This window comes from Sorex araneus, chromosome 2, assembly GCF_027595985.1.
Source record: "Sorex araneus isolate mSorAra2 chromosome 2, mSorAra2.pri, whole genome shotgun sequence".
NCBI classification, from domain to species: Eukaryota; Metazoa; Chordata; class Mammalia; order Eulipotyphla; family Soricidae; genus Sorex; species Sorex araneus.
Genome location: NC_073303.1, coordinates 9,168,617 through 9,179,495, shown reverse-complemented (window position 1 = coordinate 9,179,495; position 10,879 = coordinate 9,168,617).

The following is a 10,879-nucleotide window of genomic DNA, read 5'->3' as shown; positions in this document are numbered from 1 at the left end:
ACCTGGTCACCTAAGGTATGACAAGGAGTATGTGAAAAAAGAAAGCGAAGAAAAGTAACAGCAAGAAACTGAAGTTCTGACCATGTTCAGATTAGGGCGATTCCCCTCAGAACAACCATGAGCTCCCTGCCCCCACTTCCTCCTTTCCCCCTCACACACACTTCAGCGTCCCTCCCTCGAGAAAACCTTGACTTGACCATTCCCAGGACTCCAGAGATCCCAGCTGACACTCACGTGTTCGCGGATGGGCCCTTCTGCTCTTGCCACCGCCTCAGACTCTAGCAGGGAATTTGACACTCACGGGATTCAACTCATAAAGGAAACTGCTGTGGGTTTGGGGGGCAGAGCGGGGCTATTTCCTGTGTTCATGCTCTGAGTTGATCAGAAACGAAAATAATCTGACCCACCCAAAAAAAAATCCCACTCTATTTCATCAGTAGAGATGGGACAAGGAAAATAGAAACTTTTTTTTTTTTGGTCCCAGGCACAGAATCAAAAATCAAGAAACCTTCACATGATCTTCAGTCTCTGAGATGCCATTTTCTGCATTTGTTGCCAAGACTCATGGAAGTCCATGAGACTTGGCAACCCTTCTTTCATCTGCTCACCTGAGTCCCATATTTTTTTATTGTTTTTTTTTTTTTTTTTTGGTTTTTGGGTCACACCCGACGATGCACAGGGGTTATTCCTGGCTCTTCACTCAGGAATTACCCCTGGCAGTGCTCAGGGGACCATATGGGATGCCGGGATTAGAACCCGGGTCGGCCGCGTGCAAGGCAAACGCCCTACCTCTGTGCTATCGCTCCAGCCCTTTATTGTGTTTTTTAAATAAATATTTTATTTTATTGGGAGACCCTGCCCCCTGCCGAAGAACGCAGCGATCTCCCCCACGCCCGAGGTTTGGGGTCTGGAGACCCCAGGCCCCTCTCGTGCCTCTCACTCTCCCTGCGGTGGTGGTCCTCAACTTTCCCTCCCAACCAGGGTGTTAGGGGCGTGGCCACACGCAGGGGGCGTGGCCTCCTTCTGGAGTGGCGGCCGTTCATGCAGCCGAACATAGTTTTCCCACTCATTGCATTGTGCTTTGGCCATAATTGATAGAATCTATTTCTCTGAAGAATACCCTGGTCATCTTAGTCACTATACGTTAACAGTCAACGGACCTAGCCTATCCTAATTTTACAAAAACTGTCAGTGAACACATCAAGCTGCACATAAAGTCCTTTGTAAAAAGATCATAGCCCCACGCTTTCTCTTGAGAGTCCTCTGAAGCTAAGGAGAGCGCCTAACAGGAAAACCCAAAATAACATGAAGAAACAGCGAAAATCCCCACCACCAGCAGATTTGGAAGGGAGGGTCGCAGCAACCCCAGCAATGACTGACCAGAATTACAGTCTCCTCTCTGATAAAAATTCAGAGAGGAAATCGTGAAGGTGGTTGAAGAACTTAAAGCAACTATGGAGCGAACATCCAATGAATTAAGGGAGGATATGGATGCAGCATTGGAACGATCCACCAAGATAATCCAGGAAGAAATGAGAGCAGAAATTTCAAAGCTACGAACAGAAGTCACACAATTAAAAGAATCGGTAGATGAAATACAAAACTCAGTAGGAGCCCTTAACAGTAGAATGACTACTGCCGAAGAAAGAATCAGTGATCTTGAAGACGAGCTGCAGAAAGCTTATAGGCAACAACAAATAATGGCAAAATACCTCAAAATGGATCTAGAGTGAATTAGAGTCCTAGAGGATGATCTCAAGAGAAACAACATAAGAATCATTGGAGTACCAGAACCACAGGGGACCAATCCTAACGAAAAAAACACAATTAAAGACATCATTGCTAAGAAATTCCCAGAGCTAGAAAATATGGACATCTAGATCCAAGGAGTCCGAAGGGTACCAGCTAAAAGAGACCCAAATAAAAAATCCCCAAGGCATATCATAGTCAGAATGATGGATGCTATGGATAGAGACACAATACTGCAAGCAGCAAGATCAAAGAAGGAGATCATATACAAAGGAGCAACCCTTAGATTCACAGCAGACCTATCAGAAGAAACCTTCCAAGCCCGAAGACAATGCTGGTATATAGTGAAAAAACTCAATGAAATGAATGCCTCACCAAGAATACCCTACCCTGCTAAACTCTCGATTAAACTAGAAGGAACCATACACTATTTCACAGAGAAACAACAGCTCAGGAACTTCATAGACTCAAGACCAAATTTAAAAGGACTCAAAAGACTACTATAAGACAAGGAAAAAAAAACTATAAGAACAACAAACCCTACAGAAAAATGGCATAAAATCCCATGACAATATTTTTTCTTAATGTTAACGATCTAAATGCACCAATCAAGAGGCACAGAGTGGCAAAATGGATAAGGAAACTAAACCCAACTTTCTGCTGCCTACAAGAAACACATATGAATAGTCAGAACAAACACAGACTCAAAATCCAAGGATGGGAAACAATCCTGCAAGCAAACAGCTCCCTCAAGAATTTTATTTTATTGAATCACCATGTGGAAAATTACAATGCTTTCAGGCTTTAGTCTCAGTAATACAATGCTGAAACAACCATCCCTTCACCAGTTCCCACATCCCACCACCAAAAAAAAAAAAAAACACAGTACACCTCCCATCCCGCACCACCACCCCCGCCTTGTAACTGATAAGTTTCACTTTACTTTCTGTTTAGCTTGGTTACATTCAATATTTCAACACAAACCTCATTATTATTGCTAGGAGTACCCCACTAGAGTCAGATCTGTTGTGAAGAGAAATGAGGTTTTGGATTTCTGTATTTTAACAACTAAATCCAGGGAGATTTCTTCCAGATATTGGATCATTGCAAGCTTGTAAACCCCATCTGTGGTCATCATAATATGGCGGTCACCATGCCTTTCATCCCTGGAAAAGAAGAGGTGAGACAGAGAAATACCTTTCCCCTCCTGGGCAGGCGTGGGGCCACGGCTTAGTTCTCAGGCTGGAGACATTCTGCGAGGAGCTGCCCATGCCGAAAGTAGTTTAGCTGGGTCTGGATTCACGCTCGGGCAGCTGCGGTGAGGCCGCACACACGTACGGGCCCCAGGGTCACATCTCCGTGGCAGCTGAGTCCCATATTGCTTTTAACAGTGTAAGAGGGGTGGGGAAATGTGTGTGACAGTGGCCTATGAACACAGACCCATAAAACTGTGTCAATCTGCTTCTCTGTCTCCTTCCTCCTCAATGTTCCTCCTCAGGGACTCAGATCTTAGGAACAGCCTGGACAGCTCAGGAGCTGTGGATGGCCCAGCAAGGAGTGTCGTCATTCTGGAGCCACAGGAGCCTCTGGCCTGAGCTCTATGGGGAGGCTCTCTGGTCAGGGGTGGAGCATTTGGTGACTCAGGTGCTGCCTCTGAATCAGAGCAAAACAGGAGTCAAAAGAGCTGTAGAGTCAGGAGGGCACCCTTTTTGCTTATAGTTGAGTTGAGTTCAATCTCCAGCACTGTAGTGGTCCCTGAGCCCTGCCAGAAACAATCTCTGAGTAGAGAGCCAGGAATAGGTCCTGAGCACCTCCATGAGTGACCCAAAAAAAGAAGAATAGCAAATTAAAACCAAAGTCCTGATTCTACCCAACTGTCATTATTTAATGGCAAAAAACACCCAGATTTGCTCACAGCCAATCTTTTCACATGGATCACCTCTGATGTCAGACTATACAGTCCATGCTTTCAAAATAATAAACCCATTGTTGTCCAACAGTGAAGGGAGGGAGGCAGAGCAATAGGGATGCCTTCTGAGCACTGAGCTCTGCCTGCCCCTAGCGACTGACATGAGAAGAGGGTGAGGGGCTGTCCAGGGCACTGACACACAGGAGGACCTGGGGGTGCAGTCCAGCACAGTCTGACTCCGCTGCAGTCAGGTTGAAGAAAAATTGGATTAACAGCTCCTCTGTTCCCACTCTAGTGAGAAGTTCCCCTCACTGTCATCCCCCTTACTGCACACAGTTATCCTGCACTGTACCTTTCTTTGGCCATCCTATACTGACATGTCCTGGGGTGGCAGACCCACATAATACAGGATACATGACCCTTGTACAACCAGCTTACAGAGGAGGTCTTCCTGCTTGGTCAGGTGATGTCTCCTTGTACAAAGGAGTCATTTGGGCTGACACACCCCACATTAGTTCCAATATATAGGACAGAAAACATGGGTACATTGGGGTCAACCACAGTCCCACATGGTTTACTGGGAATGGCCCAAACACAGCTGGAAGTAGCCTCTCAGCACTCTCAGGTATGATCCAGAAAAACTGAGAAGCAAACAAAAATCACTTTTTACCACTAAAATATTAAGAAGGGTAAGACAGTCCCCAGCAATCAGACTGAGAAACGCAGCAATGTCCTTACAGAAGCTGTCCCGTGCGAGTTGATGACCCACTTACTCTCCTGCTGTGTGAGAGCGCGCCAGATCATGCAAAAAATCACAAGGGTCAGAATGAGACGGGGTGCATAGCGCCTTCAGAGACATATCCCCGAAGGTGGGAGAGACCAAGCAGCATGGAGAGAATCATAGGAGGCGGCCCAGGGGACGCATCTCTCCCAATAAATGAGAGCGCTCACTTGAATCTGGGAATGACACTCTGGGTCTCTTACACATTTCTGGCTCTCACTGTGTGCCCTCTGCGTTACCATCAGTCCCCGGGAACCCTTAGAGTGGAGAATCTCTGAATTCCTTCAGGTGTCTCATCTCAGAGACTCCAGCTTACAGACCTACACAGTCCTTGATGCTTATTTCATTTCTACAGTACTTAACCCTGAATAATTTATCTATTTTGTTTTCTTTTTATCTCCTTCGTAAGAATGAGAAAACCACAGGACTAGTGACATGTCGTGATTTTTCTGTCTTATTAATACAATGCAGAGGCAGTACAGTGGTGTCTAAATGAAATCTATCGTACATTTGTGGGGATCTGTGGAGATGTGATATGTGTGCTAGATGTGGGATGTGATATGTGTCTATAGGACACATATACAGTGTATGATGTAACACATGTGCAGAGTCAGATGTGTGGTAAGGTGTATGTCTATGAGTTTGTGTGACTTCTGTTGTTGATACTGCTATATGTGGTATTTGCTTATAAGATATGTGTGATAAGATGGTGCTCTAGTAGTGTGTGTGTGTGTATGGGTTCACGTGTGAGCAGGTATGCACCTTGACAGTGATGGGAAGTTAATGTGGCAATGGTATCAGGAAGTCCCCAGGACTCAGTAAAGGAACTGGTTTCCTTTAGAGCTTTCGCCTGCTGTGCAGTAAAATGAAACTGGACACCTGGTGAGGAGAGTCAAAGAGATTTGATAGTAACACATTCAAAAGTTATCTTCAGGGCCCAGAGCGATAGTACAGCAGGTAAAGGTGCTTACCCTACATGCAGCTGACTCAGGTTTGATTCATGTTACCCCTATGGCCTCCTGAGTCTACCAGGAGCACAGAGCCAGAGGGTTTGGCTCCCAAAATTTAAAAGTAAATTACTTTAATTTTTGAGACATATATATTTTGAAGTGATAGCACAGCTGGTAGGGCGTTTGCCTTGCACGTGGCCGACCTGGGCTCAATTTCTCTGTCTCTCTCGGAGAGCCCAGCAAGCTACCGAGAGTATCTGGTCTTCATGGCAGAGCCTGGCAAGCTACCCGTGGTGTATTCGATATGCCAAAAACAGTAACAAGTCTCACAATGGAGACATTACTGGTGCCCACTCAGGCAAACTGATGAACAACGGGAGGACAGTGCTACAGTGCAGTGCAGTATATTTTGGCATAGAATATAGAAAGCACAATGGATGGGACTAATGACTGATCAGTCACTGAAATAATTAGTGAACTAAGAGACATACCAAAGGGAACTTTATGAAGAACAGAAAAAAAAATTTACAAGGAAAGAAAAATGAACACAATGCCATTTGGCTGCAGAATAGTTTTTATTTTCCATAAAACTTACAAGATCAGTCATGAACAAACTCTGTCATGACCCGAAAAGAAGTAACTGAATAAGGACCTTGTTGGGGTTAGGAAAGACTATCCTCGCAGGAGGACTGTAGTCTGGGATATATAGTGAGGTGTCCCCAGGAAAGCCACCCTTTAAGCTTAATATATCTCTTACAGTGTCCATAGAAAATAACTAGAAGTACTATTAAGAAGAAAATTGAAGATGACTGTTTAAATGGTTATGAACTAAAGAAAGGAGAAATAGGCCCTTGGGCACATCTCCTAGTAGGATGAGATTTTGTCCTAGAGGAAGCTTCCCTGGAAGGAAGGACTTTACATATCTTGATTGTGCTACCACACCTATGAGTATTTGTTATCCCCAACTCTTCTTGATTCCTCTGTAACTAACGCTGTGAGACTGAAGGGGTTGGGGGGTTGGGGGGGGGGTGCGTCGGGCACTGTGAGTCTGGAATGGGGATGGAGATTGGAATAAACAGCAACTGATCACAAACCAGTCAGGTCCCCGTTTCTTCTTGCAACATCTCCTACAGAGAGAGAATTTGTGTGCACAGTAGAAAAGGGCTTCTTGTACCCACTTCCTCAGAAGCTTTAGGGACCCTCTGCCCTGTTCTGTCAGGATTAGACATGGAGAGGGTAAGGTGTGCTTTAAGAGAGCACCAGAGATCCAGTTTGAATGATAGGGAGTCAAGAATTATTATCAACCCATCTGATACAGAATAAGTCTGTTCACAGGTTAAACCCAAATTTCTCAAGATGGCCAACAGGCAATATACACGTTCAATAAAGCTGGACTTTCCAAAACATCAGTTTTGTTCATTATGCTTCTCACCCTCCATCTATGGTTACCCCTCTGGTCCTAAGCCTCGATGTTGCCAAGTCACTGTGCTCTGGGGTAGAGCAATATTTGCCCTTGTGCTTTGTCTGAGGCTGTATGTTTTCACTCTGATCACTACCCGGGCAGATAGGAACTGGAAGAATCAACATCTGTGAGGAAAATCTTGTAGCAGTGGTCAGGGTGGAGAATGACTGTGAGTTCGAAAAGTATCGGCATGTGATGCATGTATTGGGGGCTGAGCTGCTTCCCCACCCTGGCCGGCCAATGGTGATGGGCAAATGAAGGAAGAAACGGGGGCCAATTTTTAGTTAAGCTCAAGTTCTAGTTTCTTGATTTTCCAAAATAGCTGGACCAATTGGCATTCCCACCAACAATAAAGGGATGGATCTGGAAAGTATCATGCTTAGTGACATGAGTCAGAAAGAGAGGGACAGAGAAGGAATGACTGCACTCATTTCTGGGATATATATATATATATATACATATATGTGTGCGTGTGTGTGTCACTGTATCATTGTCATCCGATTTAGTTAGTTCACCGATTTAGTCAAGAGGGCACCAGTAATGTCTCTATTACACTCAGCCCTGAGATTTTAGCAGCCTCTCCTTACTCGTCTTTCCCAACAATTGGAAGCTCTTTCAGGATCAGGGGAATGAGACTTATTGTTACTGTTTGTGGCATATCAAGTATGCTACAGGTAGCTTGCCAGGCTCTGCCATGTGGGCGAGATACTCTTGGTAACTTGCTGGGCTCTCCGAGATGGATGAAGGAATTGAACCTAGGTTGGCTGCGTGCAAGGCAAAACGCATAATATGAGAATAATACCCAAGGACAGTAGAAACAAGAGCCAGGAGGATTGGTCTATGGTTGAAAGCCTGCCTAAGTGCTGAGTAAGAAAGCAATTTGGATAGACAACTATGAGAAAGATACTTGGAAATGATCACTCTGGATAAAAACTGAGTGCTGAGGGGCCAGAGCGATAGCACAGTGGTAGGGCATTTGCCTTGCACACGGCCAACCTGGGTTCGATCCCCGGCATCCCATATGGTCCCCCAAGCACTGCCAGGAGTAATTCCTGAGTGCAAAGCCAGGAGTAACCCCTGAACATCGCTGGATGTGACCCAAAAAGCAAAACAAAACAAAACAGAAAAAAACTGAGTGCTGAAAACCACACCTAATTAGAGAGAGAACAGAAGGGAATACCCTGCTACAGTGGCAGGGTGGGGTGGGGGGGAGATGAGATTGGGGAGGGTAGGAGGGATGCTGGGTTTACTGGTGGTGGAGAATGGGCATTGGTGAAGGGATGGGTTCTCGAACTTTGTATGAGGGAAACATGAGCACAAAAATGTATAAATCTGTAACTGTACCCTCACGGTGATTCACTAATTAAAAGTAAATAAATTTTAAAACACTGAGTGCTGAAAATAGATAATGGACAAACATGATAACCTCTCACTTTCTATATTTCAAAACCCAAAGGAGGGAGGGAGGGAGGGAGGGAGGGAGGGAGAGAGAGAGAGAGAGAGAGAGAGAGAGAGAGAGAGAGAGAGAGAGAGAGAGAGAGAGAGAGAGAGAGAGAGAGAGAGAGTGCCTGCCATAGAGACAGGCTGGAAGGGAGGTGAGGTCGGTGAGGAAACTGAGGACATTGGTGGTGGGGATGTGCACTGGTGGAGAGGGTGTTGGAACATCATGACTGACTGAAACCCAACCATAAACATCTTTGTAACCATGTATCTCATGGTTATGTAATTTTTTAAAAAAGGAAAATAATCTCACATCTTAAAAATATATAACCCCTTAAATATGATGAAATATTGGGGTATGGGAGTCTTGCCTCTAGGACTGTGGCACATGATTTGCATGTGAGGAACCAAAATTTGCTTATCCACTGCATGAAAAAGGAGAACCCCAGGAGTGAAGCTCTGAGCACCACTTGAAGAAATGTCCCCGAACACTGAGTTATTGTTCAAAACAACACACAGCTGGAGAGGCAGTTCAAGGGTACTTGACCTTCATGCCACCAATACAAGTTCAATCCCCAGCACCACTTGTGGCTTCCCAGCACATGTGGACCACCAGAAATGATCCCTGAGCACAACCAGCTGTGAGTCAACACCAGAAAGAAAACCAGATACAAATAAACAATAACGACAGGGTGACAGGACTGCTAAGGCAGATGTCCTAAAAGACTATGTTCAGAGTCACCAGCTCAGGGCTGCTACTTAGGAAATGTCTCATCCTAGTGACAAAATGTGAAGTGTCCTGTGCTCCTCCTATGCACCTCGATGACAGAACACTTGAACTTGCATGATTGACTCGTGTTCAGATATTGAACTAGGTCCATCGCACTAGAGTGTATAGAGATGGGCCCCCCGACACCCACGAGCCTCTCAAACTCAGTCTGGAAAAACCCCACACCAGGGTGCAGAGAAAGGAGGCAGCATCTAGTGCACATTTAGCATAAAATAAGAAATCAAGGTGATCTGGGACATCTAGAACCAGGATTTTCTGATGCATTTGCATTTAATTTGGCAAAGATTCCACAAATTATGTCAAGTATATGAATTTTCAATATTCAGCACCTGTTTCTACATATGTTCTTGTAAAATATTTTTATTGTAAGGGTTAATGGCTTATCTAATAAAATCATGTTTTCCACCTGAATATCTGGTAGAAATTTGGCTTTCTTTCTATGAATTGCCTGTACTCCAATCCATTTTAATCTCTTTGAGTTGCTAACCATTAGTTCCCAAAAGTTGATTTTGTTTTTAGTAACAAAATTGTTTTTCTTGAATTATCATATTTATCCAGCATTGTTACCCTTCTTAGAATCTGGTTCTTTAACATAGTAATTTTTTTAAGTTTCACTATACATTAGGTAATTGGTTACAGTAATGTTTATCTGATAATATTGTTGTACAAAGTTAAATAAACCCAAATGTTGAGGGTAGGGGATTTCCAGGGCTGAGTCCATCTACCCTGAGCCCTGTGGGTCTCCAAGCATGCCTAGGAGACAGGTCAGCAGGACACTGGAAGGAAAGAGAGCTGAGGCAATCCATTCGGAGCCCCAGGAAGGTGAGTCTCATATAGCCCAGGGATCTGAGAACCCAGAAGGCAACCATGAGCTTCCAAAGTAAGGACAGAGAATAAATGAATCCAGAAAGGTTTTAGTCCTCCCATCCTAGATTCTCTGACTAGGACCCTGTAAATCAAACTAACAAAATGCACGTTAATACTGGAAAAAAATAGAGGCCTTGATCATGGGAAGTTGGCTATGTTGATAAAGAGCATGGCCTTGTCTTGATTCTGATCAATGAGCTTCATGACGTGTTTCTTGACTAAGCAGGAATCAGGGTGGGCTACAACCCAAATGGACCTGCTAGGTGGGTACCTCCCTGCTAGAGAGAGGGTCCTTGTGTGTTTTGGGGTCCTGCTAGTGTCGGATACACACTCGTTCTGGGAATCACTTCCAGGCCACACATGGGACATAAGCAAGTCAGACCCCATGAGAGCCGAGACGCTGCTCCTGCCCCTGCCCCCACCCCTCCTTCAACAGTCCTTCCCATTCCTGCTCTGCACACTCCAGACTTCTCCCAGGACAAGGCAGTGTCCTGGAGAACCATGTGATGCACACAATGGGACAGAGGTAGGGAGAGTGTAAGGCAGGTGCCCCACCAGCTGTACACCTCTCCAGCCCTTAGCTTTCCCCTCTCTGCAGAGTTCAAATGGTCTGAAGCAAAATATAACAAAATATAACACAACCTTCTCATCGCTGGGTCACTCTCCCACCTCCCTGAACACTTAGCAATTAAAAGTCCTAACCCAGTTGAAGCAGTATGCAGGAGGCCATGAGCACTGCCTTAGGAGGCTTTCTCTCAGCTCAGCTTTATGGATGGACATATTTTCAGTCTTCATATAATTTAATTTAATGCAGACAATGAAGTATCCCAAAGCTCATCACTGTGCTCTTGGTACATGAAACAGGGAGTGAGGAATATAAGGCAAGTGTTTGTCCCTAAGGATTTACATCAAAATCCTCCGTCCTGGAGAG